A 16,340-nucleotide genomic window follows, 5' to 3' on the forward strand; every position below is an offset into this window, starting at 1 on the left:
CTGGGATGGAAAACAGAAAGAACAGGACGTGAGCAACAATTACAGCTAAAGCAGAAAACCATCAAACCCAAGCTGAAGAGTGTTAGTTTTTTTAAGTTGTCGCTCCTACCAACACTTCTTTGTCTTAAACTACACGAGTTTCAGAAAAATCAGGATAAGCTGGTAAGACAATCTCCAATTGCATATTTTTCATCCGAAATGCAGCAACTGAAAAACCCAGTGGAAGTGTTAATGAATATCTGAATGTTGATCAATTCCATTGTTTAAAATTCCTGCTCTGCACATACTTTGATACTGCACATACTGCTGCTTGTGACAGTAAAAATATCTACAAAGCAACTATACACAAAATTATCAAAAGCTTACTTAAAATTATGAAAATAAAAATATAAATCTTCTAATGATGAAACTGTCAACCCTGTTACAAAATAAGAGTTGCTTTTGTTTTGTGTTTTTTTTTTTTTAAAGAAAAGCAGAATCACCTTTCATTAGCTTCCTACATTGAAGTATAATAGTATATTATGATCCCTTTTTAAAAGTAGAGAAGGGTACCAACAATAAACTCCTTGCCCAATGCAGATACAGTACAAAAAAGTTTATGACATTATGGTTCTTTAATCTAGAAAAATATCTTTATAATTAACACATTAGTTTAAGAAGTATAGTCACACGCATGTGCTAAGCAATGCTTTCTGAGGAATTCTAGTGAGTTATGGCAAGCTTATTTATTCAAAAAGCAGTTGCTAAGTAAACATTAATATGTTTTCAGTGGATATTCTGTAAAGGTCATAATCACAAGCACTGATATTAAAATCCCCATCTCCTGCATTCAGACTCAGAGAGCATATATATTTCATGAAATCCACAATTCAAATAATCTCTATTTTACATACTATCAGCAGAAACAAGATGGACCAAGAGCTATTTATAGGCTTTTCATCAGATGTCTATAAAAAACAAACTTAAGAAAATTGCATTAGATTTGCAGATAATCTCTGAACAAAGAGATTATACTTAAGTGAATTGCTATGAATTGCTATAATCACAGCAGGTTCACATAATCACAGAATAAAATACGGAAGAATAAACACTTCCTCCTCACAAAAGGAAAGCATAGATATACTTTATTAAATTAATAATCCCCTCTTAAAATATCTGCTAAAACAATCACAATGTCAACAACAACAAATTACATATATATGCATATATGTGTGCATATTTACATATACACATATAAACCTCCATTACTTACTTTTTTAATAGTTACAAATATCAGGGGGAAAAAATCAGCAAGTGAACCTACACAGGATCAACAAACTACTATTAAGTTAACCTATAAAAAAACAATACTGCAGATGATGTGCTGTCAACATGTCAGACTTCCATTATTTTTTGCATCAGGGTTGCATGGGATTCCATGCACTTGCATAATGCAAGCCAGTGAGGATGAAATTTGCATTATAGGCAATACAGGTCAAAGCTTTATTTTTAAATGGAATCACTTTTGCACTAAAAAAGATCCAGTTGCTCACTGTTCTGTATAGCTTCCAGGATTATTTCACCTCTTTGTCTGGAGCAGCTGCCATAGTGGATAAAGCAAACTTCACCTGTGAATATGGAATATTCAAAACCATATAGCATCTAAAATACTGCCTTTATCTAGTGCAGATTTCATCCTTCATTTACTACCTTGGATGTATTATTACAGAGGAGTAGGCCAGAAGGTACACATTGTGAACTAAACATGAAACAGTGAAAAACAGAATGAAGAGGCAAAGCAGAAGTCTTATGCTCATGAGACTGAAGACCTATGCTAGCAACTTTCTAAAAAGAGACAAATTTATGCCAATGAAACAGGCAGAAGACAGGTAAGGAAGAGAATGTAACGAAGTACAAACGACCTAGTATAGCAAACTGATATGTATTTGATTCCAGGGATAAAAGTTAAATGAATAGGCATGTACTGGCAAAAGGCCAGCTCCTAACAGAACACAAACCTTATAAGATTTGAGTTCTGTTTTTAATTTCAAACCCATGAACTTTAAGTGGATTTGAAATTAGGCAAAACACGTTCATCCATTCCTATTTATAATAGGAAAGACAGACAAGCAAGCTCTAGTTTGGACACTGGAAAAGACAGCAATGACACAAAGCATCCTTTTGCTTCCCAACCTTAAGTCTGGTAAAGTGGAGCATGTGTATGTATGTTGCTTTAAAGACAACACAAAGAAGCAGCTCACAGCTGGCAACGCTCCTCCTGGAAGACTGCAAAGTGTATAGGCCTGCTGGTTGTCTCAAAAGCTCCCTTTTGTCTGGGCTTTTTCTTGTTTTTTTTTGTTGTTGTTGTTGTTGTGCCCCCCTCGTCCCACTTAAATAATTTAAAAAAGAAGTTTACAAGAAAAGGATTTTATTCAATCAGGCAAAGAAGAGGGGTGAAAAAACTCTTGTAGAATTTTAATGCAAGCAAGACCAGTTGAAGCTGCACACTGCACACACTGCAGCAATACTGTTATTGTAACCACTGTGGGCTAAAAACATTGGACAGTGAAATTTGTTGAGATCAGTAAAAATTGATATGACTGGCCAAGGTGAACAACATTTCAGGCAGACATCCACTTCTATTGCAGGCCTGAATGCTGGTGCATCTAAAATCTCACTTGTTTTTTTCCAGTCTCATCAGCTGGTCTACTACAAGGCATTACCCTTCTCAACAGACTTTTGAACAAAGAATTTTTTGAAATGACATGTAAAATTTCATTTTACATTTTGAAGCCAAGAGCGGGCTTCAAAACTGAACAATAATCACTCCATTAGTTCTGGCTCTGATGCTTGCACTCCACTTCGCTGCACTGGCTCTCACTGAGATGCCTTGTGCTTCACCTGAAAGGATGGATCACACATTCTCTGTGGACAGAATTTTTATGACCACACCTCAAATTACCTGAGAAAAGCAGATCTGAAGAAGGATATCACCATAGCTGGAACATATTACACATGATGCCCCACATCATCCAAACCAGGACCGTATCTTGAATGCCGCATCTCTGGACTAGTCACAGCGCTCAGCACAAGTAATACAACCGTGCACTGTGGTTACTACCTTAAGCAGAGAAGCACTGTTAATGACAAAGAGGAGCATGAAACTCAATCTTCAGCTTTTTCCTCTTTCCAGAAAGTTCAATCAGAGCAAATTCTTTGGCAAGAAAGTTAACAAAAAGACCCAAGAAATCAAACATAAATCTGGTAATATGCCAAGAGGGGAAGAGCAGAAGGGAAGAGAATTGGCAGGCTTTATTACTAAGTATACTTTGTGTTAGCCAGTAGATCCAAGATTAACATACAGAGATTGGATTCTGTACAGGAAATCTATTATACCGACTGCTCTCCTGTTATGTATATTGATTTCAGAAAAAAATCAAATGCCTAATCAATATCTTCTTTTCTTCTTGTGAAAAGTATATGCATCTGGATGCTGACATGTAATCCAGCTAGGAAGCCAGGAGCCTAGAGCAAGTAAACTTATTTTTATAATCACAGCCTGAAGTTTTCGGTTTTTCATTTTAAAGTTGTAACTCTCATCAGTGGGAACCATTTCTGGTAAGACCTCTTTTTTGGGCATTTCCACACAAATAATCCCTGAAGAATTCAGTAATATTAATAGATTTTAGCACGTTGATTTAGATTTTAAAGGATGTTACACATCCTTTTTTCCAGTTTTAGTTTTCCATTATGCAAAATTTGCAGAAGAATACCGATCATGTCAGATCACAATTCATCCACCTTGTACAGAGCAAAATTTGCTTAGTACCTGTGAACCTGCATCATCAGCCATTGACCTCTCTGCTCAAAGGGAGCTCAGTGAGAGTTCAGAACACAGTGGTTTCTGAATACGGGACCATCCCATCTTCCCCTCACAAGTGACTTCATCTAACTGCATGGTCCTTCCACGAACATATGAAAGCCTGCAGAAAAAGAGCTTTCTTTGATGCATTATCTCAATGTCTTTAAACACTACAATTAACTGCCAGGAGGCCTTAGACTTTTTAGCGCTAGAGGTTTCTCAAGACAAACACTGACTGGCACAGTACTGAGGCTGACCCTTCTCAGGGTGACACTTATCTGACAGTTTAAGTGATTCCTCAGCCGTGCTTTCCATAATTCTGCAACAACTTGCTCTAGCTGACTGTAATGGATATTGGATAAGGATTTCACATCCTAAGGGTTAAAAGAAGTGTACCAGAATGTCACTAAAGCTTAATTCCTTTGCAGTTAAAAATAGATTGATTTTAAAATAAGGAATAAATGTTAATATTGACTAATATCTCCAGTTTTAATAACAAGAAATTAGGAAGTTAAGGTCTTTTAAGCTGCAAAATTTTTCTATGGAATTAGTAAAAGCCTAGTTTTCACAATTTCAGCAGGAAACAAATGCTCCTAGGTAGAAACCACAGTATGAGTCTACAACCAGAGCAAGGTGTTTATGGAAAAGCTGTAAGTCTCTGAAGGGAACTGTCTGATAACTGAAGTGCTGCCACAAACTGCTTTGTAGCAAAAGAGATAAAATACCTTAGAACCAAGCACATTGCTTTAGACTTGAGAAAAAACGAGCATCTAGAAAATCTGCATCTAATAAATATTCTTTAAATGTTTCAAATGAATATAGCAAAAGTCAATGCTCAATAAGAAGCAGGCTATGTTGAATTTAACAACTGACTTTTAAAGTACTTATTTTCTGGTTTTCTACTTTTTTAATGAAATAAGAAGCCCTTATATACTAGACTTCCTGGATTTAATTTCATAAATGATCACATTATTTTTTCCCTTATCAAATGCTTCCAAGACACTGATCAAGAGCTTCCTAAGATTAAAAACAGCATTCATCATAAGGACTTTTGTAAATAATTGTTATAAATAATTTCCATTTTTTAAAAATGAAAAATAAAGTTTAAATATTTCTTTCTTTCTCCCTCCCCAAGCTTTCAAATCAGCGAGTCTTTCCACAGTACCATCCGCACAAGAGCAACTGAAATTGTGAAACACTCCTGCTACAAAATTTTCATTACAGCATTAATTCTGCTAGTTAGCTACAGCAATGTATATTTTTAAGACATTTTTCCCCACATAGGCAACAATTTTTGTGCTATTTTATTAGAGCTGCAATGCCTCAATCGGATTTTTTATTTATTTTTTAAGATTACGATCTTGCACTGACAGAGAGCACCAATCTGTCTCAAAAGGACACCTAGAGTCAGATTTGCTTGGCTGTGCTGTGGAGGTTAACAGCTGGAGTTCCAAGGAGTCCCATCTACTCAGGTTTAACACACATCACATATAATTAAAAACTGAAATATTTATCCTGGCTCCACAGCTATAAAACTTTTCAACCTGCCCCTTATGTTCTGTAAAGCAAATGTGTATGTTCACAAACCTGCAGTTGAGGACTAAGGGGGATTTCACAGGTAACTCATTTTGGTTTATGACATAAAGGAAAAGTGGCTCTCCAAGCAATTTCAACCATGGTATCACAATGTGAAGAGTTTTTGAATCACTTGTTCCAGCTAAAGATATTCCACATTTTCTAAACCAGCAGTGTAATAGAAAATCCGTTCTCTATCTGGTAACACTATTCTCTACCCAATAACACCACTAACTTGTGGTCTATCCATTTATCTATCTCTTCTTAAGAAATACACTGCTTCCTCTTGTCTACAAACTGTCCTCTTAAATTCTATGCCCTATAAGGCATCCCAGGTTTTCAACTTGTTTGTAGTGTTCTTCCACTTTTCCCAATTCTTTCATTTACTATGTCGTTTTCCTTATTGTGCTTACACACTTACAGTTTGAATAAACGATGAGGAGAAAATGATAAGCAGCATATAAATGCGGTAATACAATTTAATAAAACACCAGAATAAATCACAATGCAAATAAGCACTACAAAGAAAGGTGAAACAGGTTCTGCCAAAACTGAAAACAGAAGCAAGGTTGCCAAAAACATCACAGTAAGTCCGTGACTGAAAATTAAATCTTGTAACATAAAACCAAGGCTCTGCTGTTCTACACCATCTCTCAGACAGCATGAGCAATTACTACAGGCACAGAATTGCAAAATACAGATCTTTGGTTCTGCCACAGTGAGTGTGCTTGCCTCATTCTCGGCTCTCCTTCAGCACTGATCCATACAATTCTTCCACACCTAACTGCTTTGGCCTATTTTACTTATGCACACTACCATTTTTACTTTTCATGGCATTTACCCAGACATGGGATTTATATGTTTTTTTTCCAAGTGGAGGAAAAAGAATTAAGCATCATTTTACCTACATACCTACTACTACTGTTGTTCTATCTCATCCTGCATACCGAAGGATTCTGCAATACCTCACTTCTGGGTCAAACAAGATGCATGCTACTAAAAACTCACAGAAGTTAGAGCATTAGAAAGGCCAGGTGGCAACTGTAACTACATAATTAAGTGTCTTTCATAATTTCATTAAGCATCCAAATGTTCCAGAAAAAAAGACTTAACTTCCTTCAGGTAAAAAACAACATGATTCCTTTTTCTGCCTTCTCAACCTCCAGTATCCAAAACCACTGATCCTAGGCCAACACAAAGATTATTTGAAACCTGGACAATATTTAGTTCAAGTGAGAAAATAAAATACGCAGTTTTATAATAAATTATGCCACTTCAATTGGGGAAAAAAAAAAAAAAGCCCTTTTAATCTGTGCCATCAGAAGCAAAAAGTTAAGACAAATACAAAGATTTCCTGGAGAAAGGGGCGTGGGGGGAGTGACCAACACAGCTCAAAAGGCATAGCCATTATATCCAGCTTACAAGAATCATGTGTCTGGAATTAAAGAGAAAGTATAGGATTTCAGCATGTTCAAAGCTAAAGAGAAAGCAACTTCCCTCAAATATCCTTCTCTCCCCCAAATACTGAAAAACATACCATAACAGGCACTTAAAAATATATAGCCCAGTGTTAGAATTGCAGAGTAAATAGCAACTCTATCCATTCACAGCCCATACTGAAAATATGTGCTATATGTATGAGGTGCCCTTCAAAGCATTACACATTTTGCTGCTTTTGTACTTCAAACTTCATTGTCACATGGAGGTATACAAGCAAGCTTGCACATAGATGTTACACCGTACAGCTATGTTACAAGTTTTGATCTAGCATTTGTCTTGGTGCCCAGAGCATGGTCTCAAAACACATTCAGTCAATGCTCAGTATTTTTTCCATATCTGTTTTGTTAATTATTCTAACAACCTGTGGGTAGAGACCATTTAAAGGAAATACATTTCCAACTTTTCTTACACACCAGCAAAATAAATGTTATCTGTTATCTGCATTATCTTAAAATTATTTTAATATTTCTGAAAGGATGACAGCAGCAATATAGAAGCTGTATTTCTGTACTTGCAACATACTCCTAAGAAGCCAATACAGCCTAAGGTTCTCTAAACCATTTCAACACGTCAACACTTTTGTTGCTGCAAAGTGAGAAAGGAGCCTATGAAAGTTTATGTACCCACTTTCTCTCTCTTTGTATGCCTCTTCCCAGTACTGCTGGTAGAGCACAGATAACTTAGTTTCTCTCCAAGTCATCTAAGCAGAGGACAGCCTTCACTCTTGGCACACTAGTCAAATCCAATGTTTCTATAACCCCCATTAGCTGTAACACTTCTTGAAAGTGAAAATTGTTATATAAATAAGACAATTGAGTGCTGGATTACAGCAGAACTTTGCCAGTATATAATGTTAAGCAATTATTCATCACTAGGCATAACACTCCTACTAAAAGGATTTTTTAGTTTATTTTAAGGATACACAAAGAAAACCAGAGGAGTCAAAACACTGAAATTATCAACACTGACCTCCACTGAGCAGGACAGGGCAAAGACTGGTTAACAGTTGGACTCCAGAGCCATGCTACACAACGAAAGGTGCTATTTTGAGCTCATCAGAGTGACAATTCTGAAAAGTTTAAAGGAATCTTTCCTAACTCAATCCTTGAATGCACGAGCAACTTCTTCTAGTGTACCATGTGGAAAACAAGCAGCATTTGCTGCTTGTTTCCACACATATGGTGGCTTTGCTAATAATAATGTGCCACCGTTTCCACACACAGGCTTTAAATAACCAACACGTGCAGCCAAAGCACACTTGCTGAACTAGCATGAAAAACTTCAATGTATTTTTATCCACGTTCAAAATCAATTTTGAGGATCACTTCCTTGTTGCACAAGCAGAGCAGAGCTAAATTAACACATGCTTGGTCTCCAAAGAAGGACAGGATTCAGACTTAAGAACAGGCATTAAAATATTAACTGTCACAGTACTGCTTATGAAAGACATTGCATGAGTCATTACAATAGTAAAACTCACCTGAGCAAACTAACTACCGGTATCTGCTTTTTAAAGAAGTGCTAGCTGTTTTTACTAGGAGCTAGCCAAATTTGACTCAACTAGGCTGGAACAGCTACACCCGGAACTTTGTTAACAGAACTGAAGAGTGGCAGCCTTTGGCAAAGTCAAAAAAGAACAAAAGGCAACTGGAAGTGAGTTAAGCTGGCAGTCACATAATGCCTAACAGTTGTAGCTAAGAGCATGATTGACCATACCTTACATGACTAAGATAAACTTTGTTGCGAGATCCTTTTCTCCACCTCTGAAAATACTGAGTGGAATCTCTTTAGAGTTTAAAAGGTAGCTGGTAAATCAAGTTCCTCCTTTACATTTGTCCCACTACAGAAGTTGCTGCTTGGTTACGTCCTATAGGAAGACAGCTACAAATCTGAGCAGGAAAATCAATACTTGCCTGCCTGATTTTTCCACAATTATTAGAAAATACTCTGTTCCATTCATAGTTATCCATTGCTTCTTACGCAGAAACAGACATTTTCTTTAGGAACTACAGGAAATAAATGACTAATAAAAAGTGACTGGCAAATCAGTAGTTGGATATCTAGTGCATATCCCATTGTATTACTTTATTCAGAGCGTGTATTTTTGTCACAGGCGGGATGATGGAGAGCTGCCAGCAAGTACAGGTGGCACTAAGAACAGTTAGACTGCTGTTTTACTGTGGTCATGAATACACAGTATCTAGGTGAAATTTTTTAAATTAAAAGCCAAACAATGTTCTATCAACTTTTTTCTCCTGAGCTTCTGTTTCTTCAGTTAAAATACCAGCAAGTGATATTAAGAAATAAAAGGAGAAACAGCCACAAGCACAAGCTGGGTTGTTTGCATTTTGAAATTTAATTTAAAAATTAGAACTTTTAGTGTTCTCTCTTCCCTCATCACTTTCCTCTAAAATACCTAAAAATTATAAGGTTTATTTGCTGGAAGTATAGGCATACATCAGAAGTTATTTAAAATAGGAATACATACATCTCCAATCTTTCTCAGCTAAGCAGATCTTCACCCTAATAACAGGCATAACCATGCTAGTAATCATGCACTCATCAATGTACATTCTTTTACTGCCAGGTCACAAACATGGGTTTGTGAATCTTTAGAAGTAGCAGTTGTTTTAGGCAAGACAAAGTATTATTTGGTAGAATAACCTAACAACCAATAACAGAGGCTCTGGTAATTCTGCCACCTGACCTCAACTTACTTTTTTTTAAACAGAAGTAATGACCTAGACCAGTGTCTCTCCTACCAGGATTGCAACTCTTAATGAAGCCCAAGAAGCTTCAAAGGGTGGGAGTCATGAATAGGTAGGGGAAAACCTAATTAAAAAATTAAGCTACTAAAAAGCAACAAGAAAAAACAATAAAACCAAACTACCCTGAATTACAGCTAGAAGGAGCTCATTTCCTCCAGGGAAGTCAGAAGCAACTGCAATTATCAGCAGTAGACATTTACACGAGCTAGTGAACTATCAGCTCCCTTAAACTCCTGGCAGCAACTCAGTTCCTGCCAGGCAATATAAAGAGTGCTCACATCTGCAGCTGATAATTACAGCTGGTTTTCAAGCCTTCCTCCTGCCCCCAACACCCTGAGGAACTGAGCTGCTGCCAGCAATTAGAAGTAGTACAGTAGTATATTTTTTCTTGGAGAGTGCACAAAAGCAGATGAGCACAAGCAATGTTCACGTTTGTTCAGTTTGTGAAACACTCGTCTACTTTATTCACTGCTTCATCAGTGAAGAAAATCTTTATCATCTTGTAATAAACGTTGATTAATGCTATTAAATATACCTGAAACCAGAACCATGCTATTTTTCAAACTTTATACTAACTTTTCTATCTACATATAACAGAGCCATTCAGTAACTCAGAGACAGACATCGCACAGATATCCAAACACTAATAATTGTTTTACTTTGTTCTACCTGAGCATCCAGTCTAGTAAAAACCTCATGTCTGTCTCCTCAAGACATCGCTGTTTCCAAGAAACAATCCAAATCACAAAAGCGATATAATTTAGCATCACAGTATGTACACAAGGCATTCCCAGAAGATTTCCATACAGGCATACAGGTCACAGAATTAGAAAAAAATAGAAAATTGTTGTCTCCATCCCCACTAAATTTGGTTTAGCTTATCAAAATGGGAAACACTCTGTGCTGGCTGCTGCCTGCACTACCATGCAAACTGGTAAATTTTCAGATGGTGCTGTTATGTAAGGGGTAATCCTTTCCATTTGTAAATTATAATATCCCTACCTTGATATAACAAAAATAGGTGCAACGGTAAGCCAAGGATTTTTTGGCAGTTTTATGCTGTCTGGCAATGTTGTACGCCCTATCTTTATGCTATGAATTTATCAAGGTATCACTCTACGTAAATGTGTATTCTTCCTCCCCCTTCCAAGAATACTCATCATGAAGTTATATCTTCCTTGAAACAGAAAATTCTTTATTTTATATATATATATATACACATACATTTCTGATGCAGAATGTTAACTATGCACTCTGACAAGCCTATAAACACGAATGCAAGATGGAAAAAAACCCTTCAGAATATGTATTTATCACACTTTGCTTTAGGGTATCAGATCAGTTTTTTTTTTCCCCCCCAACTGTTCTGCAAGCAATTTCTCCCTATTTCATCCTTCTCGTGCATTCTTTTATCTCAAAAAAAAGACCTTTTCCAACAGATCTCCTAATCACGTATTGGGAGAGGGTGCCAAACAGAATTTAAAAGAAAGCATCACCCATGTACAATCTCAGTATGAAAACTCTGAAAGTCTAGTCAAAAGAATAGTGGCAGGGTGTATTTATTTTTAAAAATACACTAGTCATTTTCAGGTCTTTTAATTTTACAACTTTACCTGTTGTTTTTGGAAAGCCTACAGATTTCAAAACATATACACTACCACATCTTCCAGTTTCTATCTGCTTGCAAATATATCAGCTAGGAACACGTATCTATATCAGGAATAAAACTCAAAAAAATTAATAATCTAAATTTTCTCATTTATTTTCTAATTTAAACTATCTTATTTCACAATTGAAATACACTTTTTTTTTTATCTTTCTATTATAATACGGTGCCCAATTATCACACTTTCCAGTGGCTAACTGCATAAGCAGAAGTTCTGCAGAGCTGATGCAGTGGAGGCTGTAATCCCGCATTCCTCACAAGCAGCCCTGTCCTCCAAGCTGTCATGGGACCAGGAGATGCTCCACTGCTACACCCCATTAACGACTGCATGTGTCTCAGACCAAAGTGCCAGCCTTTGTTTTCACTGACACGTAGGTACATTTTTAAGTCATTTTGGTATAACGTGCTATATGGAGGCAAGGTTTCCTTAAACCTCCCCGTAGGGAGACAGCAAGTTTTAAAATTACCTTGTGTCCACTGTTTTGTGAAATTATTGCTAACATGTACCTTTCTGAAGCAGCTATAGCTTAGAGGCTACAAGGGCCAGTCAGCTGAAATTAAAGGTGTTCTAGAGGTTAACATGTTGATCTGTGATTGAGACAGACGTTGCATGCAAATTAATAATCCAGTTAACTAAAATAGGAATGGTTTATCGAGACTTAAAAGCATCTGCAAAGTAGTTTGTGAGTATTTCTGAGTCACTTTTAAGGTCATTAAGAACATTTAGCACCGAAGTGAGAACCTTTTAAAGTTGCACATACATAACATATACATTATAATTACAATTGCAACGAATACAGATGTAGGTTCACCAACATTCTATGCCACGTAAGGAGATCAAATATTGAGAAGTACAAAAAGTTTTGGTAACTGATTATTTCATTCACTTATTCATTACGTAAGACCAAAATAAGGACTGATAAAGAGAGATGAATAGAAACCATATACCATCCGTTTTCAGGTGAGCTTGGCAAGGAGTATGAACACCAGTTTGGGACAGACATCAGACTGAGCCACACAGAACTGAATGAATATTTTTCATTATTGAACCTATTCTGTAAAGAAAAAACACAGATCGAAACCACCTTTCAAAATGCAATGTGAAGCCCCATGAAAAAAAAATGAATGAATGAATGAATCAAAAAAGAATTACCCTACACCACTGGCAGAGACTCAGGAGTTACAAATGTCTTCAAGCATTAATTCAAAGAGCTGCCTGAAGAGGGAGAGATTAAGAAAAAAGCGCAAGAACAAAGTGTCATCGACAATCAATTCCTCTCCTTCTCCCTCCCACCCCACCTGACCAAGTTAAAGCTTCTACCTCTGATCAAGTAGACTATGACAACCTCCACTTACCGAGAGTGGGCAACCAGGACACCCAAATGAGAAAACCCCGTCACCGCCCAGCTTCCCCAGCACAGCCTGCCACGCTCACCTGTCTCCCTGTCCCCCGGCTCAGCCAGGGGGCCCCCACTACAAACAGCTCCCTCAGCACCACGTAGCCTCCTTCTACCCTTCCCCTCTTCCACCACCCCTTCCTCCTCCACCACAGACCCTTCCTCAGCCTCTCTTCCCGGCCACTTCGTCCCACTCCCCCCAGGGCGCAGACACCCCTTTTATCCCCGCTCCGCGGGCTGCCCAGCTGGGGCTGTGTGCTCGCTCCAGGAGCACCGGCGAGGGCTAGAAGCCGCCCCCAGCCTCTGTGCCCCAGGGCAGGGAGCCCGGCGGCCGCCCCTCGCCCCAGGCCCGAAGCCGCTGGCCTCAGCAGCCCCGTCCCCGCCTCACTCACCTTCGGCCCGGCTGCACCTGCGGTCGGCGGGCGGGCCCACGGCGAGGGCTGGGGCGGGATGAGCGCTGAGAAGCGAGCCGGGGGAAAGCGAAATTTAAGCTGTAATGCAGCAGTTTAGCGCGATGCCGAGAAGCAGGGAGGGAAACTTGGAGGGCTTGTAGCGCCCGGCTCGGCCCGTCAGCTCAGCGTCGAGCCCCAGGGGGAGGCCGGCAGCATGTGACAGGCTTGGGCCTTGGCTCCTGTGTGCTGGTACGGCGCGGGGACCTTCCCTGCACAGCTCTTTAACAGCAACCTCAGAATGTATTTGCTACTAAAGAAGTAAAACTCGTCTGAAAAAACACCCTTGCTACATCTGTGTATCACCCTTAATCCAACCCAGTGTACAAGACACGGCCTGTGCTTTAGGCTAGAGTACTTCCATGCAAGGCCCAAGCAGGCTTCAGGTGTTCACAGGATCTGAGTTTATAGGGGATTAATTGTGTCACCATAAAATTGTCACCTAATTATGTCACCACAAAACCATGGACATCTTAGGAACAGGGATCTAAATGGCACAAGTCCCTCATACAGTAGGACAAAGGAAAATTTTTGGTCAATGTGCCTAATGCAACTCTCAGAAAGAGGATGCTTGAGCCACCAGAGTGCTGCTAATGGGAAGGAATAGTGCTCAACTTTATTGTTGTGCCTGTATACAAAAAGCAAAATGGATCGCTTGCCCTTGGTCTAACTTGGAAAGACAGATTTATACAGAAGAAAATATTCAGTACTTCAATCCTGAATGTGTCATGGTAAAGGATTCATCAAATTACTGCATTTAAAGCTTCATAAAGATATCAAGCAATGGCATGTTCTGTGTTTTGCTCATTTTTGAAGCTAGTCCCAAAGAGGTGAAATAATTGTCCTTTTTATGTACAACCCAACACACATCTGTCAATAGCATTTCCAACTGAAGCTGGAAAAAAATTGGTCAGGGGCTCTGTACTTGGAATGAAGTACATATAGCGATAAAATATTTTTCCAAAGAATCAATTTTAAAATTTAAGAATAACACAAAAAGACTTACAACAGTAATATGCAAGTTTGATTTTCTACAATGATGTTTAATGTATGCTAAACTTGTATAAGAACATATCTGAAACCAGTTTATATAATGTAAAAGAAATACTTTAAAAGAATGCCGATCTTATAGGTCATAAATAGCAGCAGTTGTTGTGTATCTTGTCAAAAAAAATAAATAAATGAAACATCAGGGACATCAAATGTGTACTTTTACCACACTGCCTTTTTTTTTTAGCATAGATATCAACAGCATTCTCTGTACCAAATGGTGTGGGAAGGCCTAATAATTTAAAAGGCACACTCCTCATCATTTCATTTGTAAAAGTCTTCATTCATTCAAATGAAGTTGATTTCCACTTTTTTTTTTCCCTGTTGAAAGTGCTATGTACATAAAGCCTCTGGAAGTCTTTTCATGATTGCAGAAAAGTGATATTAAACATTTATTTGAAGAAATTAATATGGTAAAAGACTGCTAACAGCATTAGAACAGTACAGTACAATCTGTTTTTGCAAGAATTGCGTGGAGCTTTTAGTCTTAGTTACTGCATATAAATAATGATTCAGCTAAGTCTATAGTTGAAATTTCATAGTAATGTATTAAATTATGAGCATACATCACCCTACTTACTACTTTTTGATACCTGTTCTATATGTATATCCATGTATTGGAATAGAAAATTATATCATTGAAATCAAGTTTCAGTTCCATTTATCATTTGCTCGTAACTTTCTTTAGACCTGACATTTCCTGTGTTTATATCCCACATGAAGGATTTATTTTGGGGTTTGTGTGTTGTTGTGTTTTTTTCAAATAGGAGCAAATTCAATAGAATTTTAAGTGCACAATATACATTGGTGTCTTGCATCTTTGTATCTCAAAAGTTAGATAAAATGTGCAGGACATGTTTTTAATCTATAGTAAAGAAAATACCACATCCAGGAGAATTTTTGTGTGTGTGTGTTTACTTAAAAAAGAAAAGCATAACCAATGGTGGAGAATTCACATGTCTTTCCATCAAGAGTGGATGACATATGATGACTTGAGCAGATGAATTTGGGGTGGCAGTGATTCTCTTTAGTGTTAGGCTTTCTTTTATGTATGCCCTTAAGAAATCAGCCATCCTTAAGCAATCTCAGATTAAGATGTGAAGCTCAAGTCTAAATAGCTATTAAGACTGCTTTAAAGAGCTGTAACTGCCATTCTGCATCATCAACCATTCCTCCTGACCAGAAGTCCAGGCAAGCCACATAGGAGGTACACCACACAGACAGTTTTTTCAAAAACTTCCTTTAGTAACTTCCACCCTGTTTTTCTTCACTTTCTACAGGTCATTTCCAGGTCAAGCCTGTTCAAAGAACTCTGCACTGTACAGAAATTAAATTAGCGAATTAATAAAAACTGCTGCTTTCATGTGACTGTGGGGAAGGACCATTTACCTGGCATATCTGTATAAGCCATCTCAGGAAACAGAAGGTAACACCACCATCTCTTTAAAAATTATTTGTAGTAGTTAGTGACACTGCAAGCTCCAAGTCTTCCATTCTGAAATCATGTGGAGAAAAACAAAGATCTTAAAACAGTATATTGTCCTTTCATTCATTTTTAATGAATCATAGAATCATTTAGGTTGGAAAACACCTCCAAGATTATCTGGTCCAACCTTTAACCTAGCACTGCCAAATCCCCCATTAAACCGCATCAGTACGCACTACGTCTACACATTTTTTGAAGATCTCTGGGGATGGTGACTCAACCATGAAGTTACATAAACCAGAAAAAATTACCCAAAACTTAGAGGTCTACTAGAATGTTGATTATGGTGCTGTTAAACTGGCTGTCTTTAAGAAAATTAGTATTGTTTGTTATTTCCCAAGGTTGGAAAACCAGACCGTAACTTTTGTACCAAGATAGATAATCACAAGCTATTGGCACTGGCTTCATTGTACTTATGAAGTGAGAGCCAAGAGCAAAATTTCTTTGGAGAATCAGCTGGAAATGATGAACATAGTGGAATTTTACAAGGAGAAACATAAGAATTACACATTGTGTCATGCCAAAACCCCACTGCCATAAGGAAATCTTGCTACTGAAAAGCAGTAATTCAGACAAGAAGAATTAAATAGGTGAAGGTATTAGGGTAT

The 16,340-nt window shown here is 37.8% G+C and overlaps 2 long non-coding RNA genes across 2 annotated transcripts in view; both read right to left on the bottom strand.

Moving 5' to 3' along the window:
• The window catches only part of LOC121073576, a 64,356-nt gene extending 50,990 nt beyond the window's left edge, over window positions 1–13,366 (bottom strand). Inside the window, exon 1 of the long non-coding RNA XR_005821821.1 lies at window positions 13,140–13,366. This is a non-coding gene — a long non-coding RNA (uncharacterized LOC121073576). The remainder of the gene's footprint in view (window positions 1–13,139) is intronic.
• LOC121073574 lies at window positions 1,058–12,888 on the bottom strand. The gene is made up of 3 exons (XR_005821806.1): window positions 12,707–12,888; window positions 3,809–3,962; window positions 1,058–3,100 (listed from the first exon to the last, which is right to left on the bottom strand). It is a non-coding gene; the product is annotated as an uncharacterized LOC121073574 (long non-coding RNA).
• Window positions 13,367–16,340: the final 2,974 nt, after the last annotated feature.

Source organism: Cygnus olor, chromosome 1 (assembly GCF_009769625.2).
Source record: "Cygnus olor isolate bCygOlo1 chromosome 1, bCygOlo1.pri.v2, whole genome shotgun sequence".
Classification (NCBI taxonomy): domain Eukaryota; kingdom Metazoa; phylum Chordata; class Aves; order Anseriformes; family Anatidae; genus Cygnus; species Cygnus olor.